The sequence below is a fragment of the Amphiura filiformis genome, chromosome 7 (assembly GCF_039555335.1).
Source record: "Amphiura filiformis chromosome 7, Afil_fr2py, whole genome shotgun sequence".
Lineage (NCBI taxonomy): Eukaryota > Metazoa > Echinodermata > Ophiuroidea > Amphilepidida > Amphiuridae > Amphiura > Amphiura filiformis.
This window is the reverse complement of record NC_092634.1, coordinates 63,553,555-63,566,025: the sequence shown is the minus strand read 5'-3', so window position 1 is coordinate 63,566,025 and position 12,471 is coordinate 63,553,555. Positions and strand designations below refer to the sequence as shown.

Below are 12,471 nucleotides of genomic sequence, written 5' to 3'. Positions count from 1 at the left end.
TGGGGTTACCTGAATGGGAAGATTTCATTTGAAATCTACACCCCCTGTGTGGGAGATTAAGGTCATATCTTCCATTGGGGTGTAGGGATCTCAACTGGAATGGCATGTTCATAAAATATGGTAGTTTCTTATGAAATTGAATGTTGTATCAGGACATGATATTAAACCTGCATTAAATTGTGGGTGCAAATTGCGGACCGCAAATTGCACAGCGAATTAAAGGTGGTTCAAGTGGTTCAAGTCCGATTGTAGCACTGTGGTGGTGCCACAGGGACACTGTCAGAACTCTTGCCCCCCTTGAAATTCACTTCCCCCCCCGAAAAAGAATTCCTGGCGTAGCCTATGTCTACCTCACATGCTTATTCCAAATGTTGAGTTAGGGCCTACATTGTTTCAGTGGTTTGAATTGTAGAATTAAATGGATGTATCACAGTGGCCCATTGAAACGTACATTACTTCCAGAAAGCCGTGACATCCAGCCGGTTTCTGTGACTGCGTGGTACTCAGTAGTTTCTTTTTGTAGTTCCCTTCGCGCTTGCCACTGCTTCACGGCGCGAGCGCTCCACGTTCATAACCGATGCATCACGATCAGAGGGAACTGATCGAGCCAGTTCTATATCGATGGTACAAAAATGTGACCCTTGATAAACTATAAATTTATAATAAATTATCCATGGGCTTCAAAATTCAGAACTCTCACTTCCACAGAACCCTATACCATATACTGCATGCTATGGTCTTTTCTCATTTAATACATGGCACGTGGCGGGCGATGGTTAACTGAGTGGCCATTTTGTGACTCTTGATGTTCTCAAAATCATGCCGTGGGCCTGGTTCTGGTTATTAAAATAGATGGACCCATCTGATGGTAGGACACCAAGGGAGATAAAGGAAGGGGACAATAGTCAAACTGATTTGACATGCCATGGCCTTGCCTTTTGACTTGGAAAAAGTGCAAAATCTCAAGAGAAGTTAATCTTTCTGTCATCTTTGTTACATTTCTGTGCAATTTTGGCCATAATTATTAGACCCCACAAAATGATAAAGCTATCACCATCACTAGGATCCACAACATGTTCATCTATCTTTACACAGTCCTTTAACCCTAATTCATTTGTACATCCATTGAATGACCTTTGACAATTTGGGTACAAAAACTCAAGTGCAACTGAATTGTGCTGATTGGACGATGTTATGAGATTTAGACTTTATTCCGTATTGAAAAGCGTTTCCCACTATTACGCACACACTATCCTTCCTATAGGTCTTCTACAAGCGCTAGAGCAGGGGTGGTGTACCTTTTTGGATTTGAGGAGCACAATTGCCATTAAGGATAGTAATTTGTTCCAGGAAAGGATAGGAAACTGGGTTACTACTGCCTGGGGGGCGCTACCCTTAGGGGTGGCGAATTCAGCATTGATTCTGTGCCCCCTCCAACAAAGAACGTCATAAATTTTGCGCGCTTCTCATGCATTTCCACAGAAAATCATTCGGAAAGATCAATTTTAGACCGATATTCAACTTCATTATAACCCAAATTAATTAGTGGTAGGCCCTATTTATGCAAATTTTTGCACAGTCCGCGAGCAATTATTTCAAGAATGGGGGGGGGCACCATTATGTATCCTCAGCCCCTAACTACACCACTGAATGCAGATGCTTTGTTGTACTGAGTCCAGAATTTGACACACTTGCTCGTTGTCTTGTTACTTCCCAATAAGAACCCGTAAGAACAGACCGAGCCACCGGCCACCCTCCATATGAAAAGCCAATGAAATAGGGCCTACAAATTTTATACTACTTCAAAAAATTTCCAAACACACATGCATATTATGCAGAAGAGTAGCAAGGATCTAGTACAGCGCTACATGTACAGGCACATGTTTTGTTAAAATGTCCTTCGCACATGAATGGTGGCATTGCCAATGTTCTGGCATAAATTTATGAATGTAAACACATGATTGTAATATTTTGGCCAGGTAGAGTTCAATGCCTTCTCTGGCTTTCTACCAAGGCTGAACTTGCACTGAACCTCTGTGCCCTATATACAGTACAGCTCTGTGTGTAGGCAAAGCTAGACTTGAGCCAAGTCTTTACGAGCGTTGATGTGATGATTGGCAATACATTTGTGGTGTTCTATATAAAAGGGGAAACTAAATGTTGTTTCTTTTTTTGTGGAAGTTGGTTTTATGAATGTATTACGTATCTAGCCTGTTTTTGTAGACTACATCCAAGTCTTGTTTGCCGAAGATCAATTCTTTAGATTGTGAGGGAATGATGTAGGCTTACACCAAAACCTAGGTAGGATTGTTGTCAAGAGCATTGTGTGTAGATTTCATATTTGATGACCTTCATTGTCATTATCATCATCTACATCATCACCATGGTCGTTGTCAGCATCAGCATGCATCTTCATGGTCAGGCTTTAATAGTACCACTATCCTCTGCAAATCATCATCATCATCATCATCATCATCATCATCATCATGCACAACTGTCTGAAATTTTGTCAATATCACTGTCATCCTTATTGTTGGCATCATTGAAAATTTGCATCATCATCGAATCATTGTCATCATCATCGTCATCATCATCATCATCATCATCATCATCATCATCATCATCATCATCATCATCATCATCGTCCATTCTATTTCTACTAAATGTCAAGATACAGACCACATTCTCTCTTATTTTAAAAGCCGCTCCTCTAATAAATGCCCCCAACAGGCACACATTATCTATGTAAGTTTCGGTAAATAACAACATTTGTGCTGAGGGTCACACCATATTTTTCTCATGAAATTTGGGTCACAGCAGAAAAAGTATGGATTGTACATAATGTAACTAGATCTGATCCAATCAGGCTAAAGTCGGCAATAATGAAACAGAGATAAAGGTAAAAATGAGGAGAAAAAAACAATAAAAAACATAAGAAATGGACATTATAAAGGGTTCATAACTTTGCAAACAAGTATTCAAGAGACCTGGGGATTCAACATCAGTAAGTGTAGGTCCTGAGCAAGTCAGTAATGGTAGTAACTCAATTTTCAAAATTTCTGACTTTGGCCTGAATGGATCAGATCGGGTCAGGTATCATCAGATAGTCATTATCATCATCAGTGCCATCTTGGTTGTCATCTTCATACAGGTCCCACACCTATGCAATTAAAACTACATGTTAAAAACATGATCCGACGACGGACCGGGGAAAGCTCGTCATTCCTACCATAGCATCACGCTGTAATAAGCACAACATTTGCATGGTGGACTCTCTCAGCACATACTGCTGCGCTACATGCTATGACCCATATGCCCTACATATGGAACAAAAGCCATGGGTACATGCTATAGTTCTACATAGCTATTGAACATTAACCCGATAGCTAGCATCCATATTATGAATGAAATCGTAAGCTTTTCACTATTTTATCCCTTGTTATTCCAGGGTGGCCAAGTTTTTGAGAAAAGCAGTGCAGAATTTTTCCCTGTTTGAGAAAAGTAGAGTATTTGCAAGTATTTTGGGAAATGCTATTTCACATACTAGTAGTTTGTACTTTGTAATTAATGAAGCAACACTGCAGCAGAAATTCAGAACATTTGACAAATTATTGTGGACATGCAATTGCTAGATGATTTGGTCTATTGTCGGAGGAATCATGATGCAAATTAAATATCTATCCCCAATGCTAAAATAAAGGCTGCAAGCCCGACAGGGTTCAGTCAGATGAGGCCATTCCAATAAACATTGTGGTCCTGAACCACATGGCATTGTGGTCCTGAACCACATGGCATTGTGGTCCTGAACCACATGGCATTGTGGTCCTGAACCACATGGCATTGTGGTCCTGAACCCTTATGGCATTGTGGTCCTGAACCACATGGCATTGTGGTCCTGAACCACATGGCATTGTGGTCCTGAACCACATGGCATTGTGGTCCTGAACCACATGGCATTGTGGTCATGTGTGTGTTAGTCACCCCTCATTTTGGACTGGAAGTGTGCTCCTGGGACAGGCAAAATTAATGGCTGTGACATATGTTAAATTCTAAAAATAATACTTGAATAAATTCTGTGAACTCAAAAGAAGGCCAGACTAATAAATGAAGGCTATAGCAATTTAGCTATTTGAACTAACTGAGTAGAGTTCTGGTTAATTTTTTTAGGATCATATTTTGGGCAGGCAGTTTTGGTGAAAATGGCTGTGACATATGTTAAATTCTAAAAATAATACTTGAATAAATTCTGTGAACTCAAAAGAAGGCCAGACTAATAAATGAAGGCTATAGCAATAGCTATTTGAACTAACTGAACTGCCAGTAGAGTTCTGGTTAATTTTTTTAGGATCATATTTTGGGCAGGCAGTTTTGGTGAAAATGACAGGCACTTGTCATATAGCCGCCAAGACCCTGATTGTGGTCCAGGTTGAGGATCTACGAATCATGATCCCATCAGAGAGGTTCAATAGAATGCTAGCCCTACTTTCCTTAGGAAGTGGAACCCCAGAGAAGACATATATTTCACTCCCACAAATGTATTTCTTCCATTTCAGTTTTCTGTACTGATTTGCTACCTAGTGCAACATGGGTCAATAGTGATGTCTTGCAAAATAAACTGAGCTCAAAAAGAAACTTATATTTTTTTACAACTTGTGAATTGTGTGTCATTCATGAAAGGAGGTACCCGGTAATGTATGCGAAGGATTCTGGGAAGCATAGAATATCTGTTGAAAATCCTTCGAATTCGGCAACCTATCACTATCAGGATGAAGAATGCCATATCGTTATTATACAAATGTGGCTGCCTTATAGACATTGAAAATTTCTGCATTCAATATTGTACACATGTAACATGCAGCTATGGGGCCATCTTCTTCTTTAAATTATGGCTCAACAGTCTCCAGGTGGAGAAAGGCGAGTCGGATATTGACTTTGGCTTTTTGACTGGAAGTGGTTCTGTAGTTGATATTTAAATGCTTTGGGGTCTTCTATGCTGATAATATGTTGTGGCAGGTTATTCCAATCTGTGAGAGTTCTGGGTATAAAAGAGTACTTGAAACAGTCTTTTGATGAGTGTAATTCTATGAAGGATTTGGTATGTGATCTCCTGGTGGAGTGCTAAAATGACCGGGTGCAGCAGCGTTCGAACTGGTATGGATAAGTAACCCTCATAGGCTTTTTGGAAGACAGTCAGGTGAGCAATCTTTCTTCTCTCTTCAAATCAGTTCTCCACTTTAGGTTGGTAATCATGGCTGATACACTGCTTCGTCTGTCGTAATCTCTCTTTACGAACCGGGCTGCTCTTCTCTGTATGGCTTCTATAATCTGGTGAATTTGGTTTGTTGTGTGTGTGTCCTAACCTATACTGCTGCACAATACTGAAGTGTTATCTTGTAGTAACCCACTCGCTATAGGATCCACAACATGTTCATCTATCAGGGCACAGTTCTTTAACCCCAATACATTTGTACATTCATTGAATGACCTTTGAAAATGTGGGTACAAAAACTCATACTCTGCAACTTGAGGTCAAATTTTGCACTGTGATTGTTTAATTGGAAGTTATTGAACTATGTCATTGGGATGAGGCCATTGTGGTCCATAGTGACTGGATTTGTTGGAGTTTAGAGGAAGAAAGTGCAGATCCAGTCAAAATAAGGAAGGAAGTTACTGGGTGGTTAAGAAATCAAATTACATGACCTTTGACACTAGGATTTAGGATAGGTTGAGGCTTATGATTGGTGAAGAGGTGGATAGGTTAAGGAGTGTGCAAGGTGTGTAGTTATTAAAGTTGATGAAAGCTGGGCTTTAAGAGGAATAATATATTTAACATGTTTAAACTGGTTCACTGACAAAAGTAACCCAATTTGGGCAGAAGTGTACAATTTTCTTGCCCCAAATCTAAATTTTCACAGATAGATCAAAGAGCATATTTAGTCATGTTCACATTTTGAGTTACACCCAGCGTAAATTTACGCTTACATTGATAAAAATTCCACAAATATTTTCACTACTCCTACCGCGTGTCCACACCTAGCCTACTCCTAGCACTACGCCGACCAGTTCCACCAAGCATTCACTTCTGGTCGGTGTAAACATCGGCTGCAACTTCTGGTGTTTCCGTAACCTTTTTCAACCACGCAATGTGTAATGTATTAGATGCGACCAACAAAAGGTCAAACTTACACCGGGTGCCAGGAGTAGCAGCGTTCACATTGCAACTTACGCCTGGCGGAGATTACATCCAGCTCGCTACTCCGACTCGTTCACACTGCCACTACTCCTGGCAGCGCCTACCGCTACTCCTAGCAACTTGCGGGGACCAAGTTCCGCCGGGCGTACGTCCGACAATGTGAACACAACTTATGAATTGAAGTTGGCTAAAACTGTGTTAAATGTAAAATTGTTCAAATTCTTTTAAGTATTATTTTTAGGAATTCCAAAAACCGTAACTTCAAATTATGTGGAATTTCAGCACATTGGTGCTGAAAAAAAAAAAAAAAAAAAAAGGAAACACATTTTGCCTGATTTGAATCATCCAAGAATGTGTCAAATTAATTTGGTGGTAGGTAAATGCCAACCCAGAGTCAACTCACAGGTAGTGACGTAGTGTCATAAGGGCACGAGGGGGGGCAATCGATTGCAATAATTAGAAAATCTCATAGGAAAATTGCCAAAAAACGGCTTGTGCCTGACCTGGTACCCCCCCAATCATGGTCGGTGCCCGCCCCTCCCAATGTGTTGACCCACGCTACACCACTGCTCACAGGTCAACATTTCTTCTATGAATTCCAGTTGATGTTTGTGTATGTGTACTTTTAATAGCATATCAGGGGTCATTTGACGTTTTGGCGGACCTTTTTTTAAAAAATTCATGGTGTGCATCATTTCATTGGTCCGCTTCAAAAAAGGACTTTATTTGATAGAGTATTTTGGCATACTTAGTATTAGCAAAGTGAATTTAAAAATTGTTTTAATGGGCTAGCGGAAAAAATATTGACAGGGCAATAATTATTATTGTGGTCAAAATTTCTGCCTGTGAAGCTGGCCTTCCCCTACCCCCCTAAAAGCCATCTGGGAAGGGGGGGGGGGCAGTCTTTTGCTTTAGCCCTACCTATCAAATCCACCATTTTGGTTGGCAGTATTTGCAGCTACCCAATGAATGTGTAAATCATGGTATAAATGATCCTCTGATTTAAAAATGGTCATGACAACAAATTATTTATGTAATTTTAATTGACATGATAGAGTATTGAATTTTTCCATGGACTTAACCCAGTGAAAGGTGACCCTATACAATGTACAGTGTAGCTAGCTTTTCAAATATAAATAATTTTCAGAATCAGCTTCTGTGAAATATTACATTTTCAGTTTTCATTTTATGAATTTTTTCTGTATTTTCAAGATTGTTCAATAAAAAGGAGTTTTTAGAATGGTTAAATAATGCACATAATTCTAACAAAAAACAAAAAATCCTGCTGTACTAATGCATGCAGTGCAAAAAGAGTTAAGCTTAGAAGTCGAAGATGACCACATTGGTGTCATCATCTGCAGTGGGGAGTATCATCTTCCCATCTATGGCCCCTGAAGACTCCATTCAGCTGGTTTCCATTTCAAGTTTATTACCTGAAATCATGTGCAGCATGCACTAGGATCCACAACATGCTAATCCATCAAGGCACAGTTCCTAAACCCAATACATTTGTACATTCATTGAATGACCTTTGAAAATTTGGGTACGAAAACTCATACTCTGTAACTTGAGATCAAATTTGCACTATGATTGTTTAATTGAGGTTATTGAACTTTGCTATGGGGATGAGGCCATTGTGGTCCATAGTGATGCAGGCATTGTCTATGGTTCATGCATCCCGTGATTAGCAAGTCATTAACAGGGTTGCCAGAAAATATCAGCCCAAATCGCGGGCCAAGCCATCGAAAAGTCACCCAATTTTACTCGTAACCATTGGTTAATTGGAGAGGAAACTATGGAAAGTCGTGGGAGACAATGTTTAAAAGTCACCCACTTTTGTTTCTTAACCATTGGTTTCTATAGGATGGGAAATGTTTTTAAAAAAAAAGTTACAGGAGAAATCTTCAAAAGTCACCCAATCGGGCTAATTAACAGGCCTGGATGTCCCTTCATTTCCATGTGCATTGCGCTATAGCAGAGGAGATATCTTACACTTCCCATAATGCATTTCTTCCATTTTAATTTCCTGTACTGATTTCCTATCTAGTGCAACATGTGTAGATAGTGACAAAATGTACATTAACAGAGCACAAAATATGCTTATATTTCAAGACTATCGACCCATGCACACCGACATCGCTTGGTAAATAATTACATTGTACAGCAGAGACACTAAAATCAATACCCGGGATCGATACACATGTATGTGCTATGCACGATTTGATATTCAGATGATAAATCTTTGGATACCGGGTACATTAGAAAATGATGAATATCTCCCGTAATTTTTTTATTCTAAAGAAGCCGATTTCCAGGCTTGCACTTGAATATATATGTGTTGAAAGAATATGATAGACGTTAGCTTGCGTATTGAGAAAGAACTGTGCGTATTGAGAAAGAACCGTGCGTATTGAGCTCAAAAACTGACAAAAATTCTGATTTTATACGTGCCGAACTATAGCGCAACGTAGGCCACTGGTGGATGCAGTCTAAAAGCAGATGACGTCATGACGTATACCATGCTCACTGACATCTACAGAGATCAGTCACCAGGCTATTGTCAATAGCCTTAGTCCGATGTTTGCGACACATCCCGGTAGGGTCATTTGTGCTGTCAGCGCTTGAATGTTCTGCAATCATGTGACTGTTGGTATCTCATCCTCTGCTCTGCCATTGGGCATAGGGCAAATAGTGCAACCTGAAAGATATGACATGAAAAAGTCCTTTGACCGGAGCTGAACATGTCCATTGGACATAGCTTTAAGGTCTCCAAGACCTCATAATGACCCATATGAATGTGCTCTGTATTAGGCCTGCAGAGACAACATGCCAACATATTTAACATACTTTGGTCACTAAATATTTCGCTTCAGAGGGGAATGTTGGTCTCAGGATCTGTGGTGATCAGTTTGGTGATCTGAGGGTTTGTGCATGCCCTAGTCACCAGTTTGAGCTACATGGATGCTGCTTGATAGGAGGCGGGGGCAGTACAAATTTAAATTTGGGAGGGGGCTTAGAACATTTCTGTATACCTTAAGGCCTGTAGCCATTATTTAATTGGGTGTCAGGGTGTGCAGGGGCTAAAAAAGTGGATTTTTGTGTGAATTTTTTCCTTCAAAAGAGGACCGATTTCAACATTTTTACCCAAAAAAAGTGGACCTTTTTGTGAATTTTTCCTTCAAAAAAGGGCTGATTTTCAATGTTTCTGCATACAAAAAAGAGACTTTTTTTTTCGAATTGCCATTTTTTTTTGGGTGGTACCAACCTTGCCTAGTTACCTGCCCCTGCACCCCCGTTGGATGTGGGCCTGCCCTTATTTTAAGGAGTCCACATGGGGCCATTTATTGTTAGAGAGTATTAGGAGTAAGTCTATCCTACAGGTGCAAAAGCTACACCAATGTTTCACGATCTAGATATGAAATGATTCACCAAATGAATTTAAGTGCAAAGACCCATGTTTTTTTATGCCTGAATCTGAGGAGGTAACAAGACAGATTATATTTATAGCCCTGGAATACTGGGAACTAGTAGCTTCCTGTTCTGGATCTAGGTCATGGTCAAATAGCAGTGTTGCCTAACTGAGCAGAACACAAATATTTCAAGGCCCTGGGAAATTTTGCTATGCCAAACTACTACATGCAAAATATGAAACTAAAACTGAAGTGGTGAAATCCCTGAGAATAATTATGTAAGTAACTTCCTCCATTTGTTTGTTTGTTTAATCAGTTGCTCCCTACGGAGACATGCTTTGGTGCTGATGGGAACTGTGAGTTTCAAACAAAATGCTCAAGCCAGAATATATATGGAAAGAATTGTACCAAATGAAATTAATAATAGTTTCCATACTGTTTTCCTACACCTTTATCATGTGTTTTTAGGGTGTTTTATTTAAAAGGCACCCCATGAATGTCTCCCTTGGGGAAGGGGCAGCTTTGAATTGAAGGCTCAAGTCCCCCAGGTTTATGCTAAAATAAAAACATGAGAAATCAGCATATTTTGGGCTGATGGGCACATGTTGACCACTCAATCAATCTCCTGGGTGCATTTCCCAGCCACCCCTAGATAAGGGGGTACTGGTACACCCCAGCCCAATTTTGTGCCTATTTTTGCATATTTCTCAAAAATTATAGCTCATTGGTGACAAGTAAGATATGTATATTTATAAGGGCAAGGACTACAACTACTGCACTAGAAATGTTTATTTCAGCACAGACAACAGTTGTGGAGTTACAGTCAAAAATGAGGGAAAACCAATATTTGATCAATAAATCAATAACTACTTGACTTGAGTTGCTGAATTTTGTAGTCCTTGCCCCTATAATATACATATCTTACTTGTCAGTTAATGTCACCAATGCGCTATAATTTTTGAGAAAAATGCAAAAATAGGCACAAAATTGGCCAGGGGTGCAGTACCCCCTTAAAGGTTTGTAGGTAGGCACTTGCAGTCTCCCCCTTTCATGACTTGCTGTTTGAAAACTGCAGGAGGCAGCTATAAATCACTCTTCTGAAGATGCTTCTCTAGGATCCACAACATGTTCATCTATCAAGGCACAGTTCTTTAACCCCAATACATTTGCACATTCATTGAATGATCTTTGAAAATTTGGGTACAAAAACTCATACTCTGAAACTTAGGTCAAATTTGCACTATGATTGTAAAATTGAGGTTATTGAACTATCTACATCTACATCTGCATCTACATCTACAAACATGTTTAACAAATTCCAGAAGTCAAATTTTGACAGATGTCCCCTAATTGAAGAAGCATTGTTTAATATTTGAGGGGATATTTAAAAACTGAAAGTTAAAAAAAAAAAAAAATCTGACCGACCGACCCAACTTTCCCATTTTTCCCACTTGAAGGCAATACAACAATTTTTTTTGGCCTCATTGCAACACTACAACTACGATCTTCTTGTGAGGATGGTTAGGAGAGCTTTACAAGTGATTGCTTTTGCTTGCCTAAACCATGCCTGACATAGAACCATAAAGTCTATCGAACTATGGCCCTGATATGCACCAAAGAACATAATATAATAATTCTCATTCAATGCCAAGTTCATCTGAGTGCCATTACATAACTTGTATACATACAGAAACACTGTGAAAATAAACAGTGGCAGGTATTACATGTCAAAGCCCTACATTTGGGATGTTATTGCCCCTGTTATATTCATATTGACAACCAAAGATGTTACAAATCAAGTGTCAATGTCCTCTATAAAAAAGGACATTGACATAATATACAGAGGACATCCTCTATATTATTTTATTTATGACATCTTTATTAAAGATGGAGCTTTATACTAGCTATTTATCAGTGTGGAAGGAAGCACTGCTTTCCATATTGGGGTAAAATGTGAAAATATTCAATTTTGGTCTAACATAGTGGAATTTTAAAGTTTTGTATGGTTGGAGAAAAATCCATGTGTGGAAGGAGGGAAAAGCCTATGTTGGGGAAGGGGAATGCCACATAATTATGTCCCCCATAACTAAGACACTTGCTTGACTGCTCAAAAATTTTAGACCTCTTGGCATTTGTTATGATTCCTTTGCTCATAATTTGTTTGTGGTACATACCCTATGCATAAATTGATGACACAGATCATGGAGATCCACTATGAGCCAAAATAATATAATCTCCGATGACAATGTCCAATAACCTATATTCAACACCATAGCTCAAAAGTTGACCTCAAGTTGTAAAAAACCCAAAGGTCATTCTGTACATGTGGAAGCCTATTGGGGTTACGAACTGTGTACAGGCATGATATCTAGTGATCGATCTGTCCAGGTGAGAATTGATAAATAAATGAGTGAATGAATGAATGAATGACAACGCGAAAACCTCATTGATAGCAATCATACTAGATGCTCGATACATTTCACCTAAATTGGGCTGTGATGTAAACACATCCTTGTTGTTTATTCCAATATTTTGTTTGCGTTTTGCATTGACGTCATCAACCGTTTAGAATAATTCATTAAATCTAATCTAAAGTCACATGTTTTATCACATGTTGATTGTTACAGTCTCATCTCAAATGGCAAAGTCCAGCAACAATGGTGTCAAGTTATGAACTGCGCATTTTGATGTGAGCATGTGTATCATGTTCTTCCTTTGATAGCCATGTTTAGGATAAAGTTCGCTGTGGAAACCAATCAGGTAAACAAAACGGTGTTGTTTACATCTATTAAAATCATACCCAACCCATATTTGATGACCTTGTGAAGGTCATAGGGTCATAAGGTCAAAGATAAGAATAGATTGCTG

The 12,471-nt window shown here is 39.2% G+C and overlaps 1 protein-coding gene across 2 annotated transcripts in view; it reads left to right on the top strand.

Moving 5' to 3' along the window:
• Positions 1–12,471, top strand: part of LOC140157457 (protein lin-28 homolog) — a 79,061-nt gene that overhangs the window by 52,325 nt on the left and 14,265 nt on the right. The window lies entirely within an intron of this gene.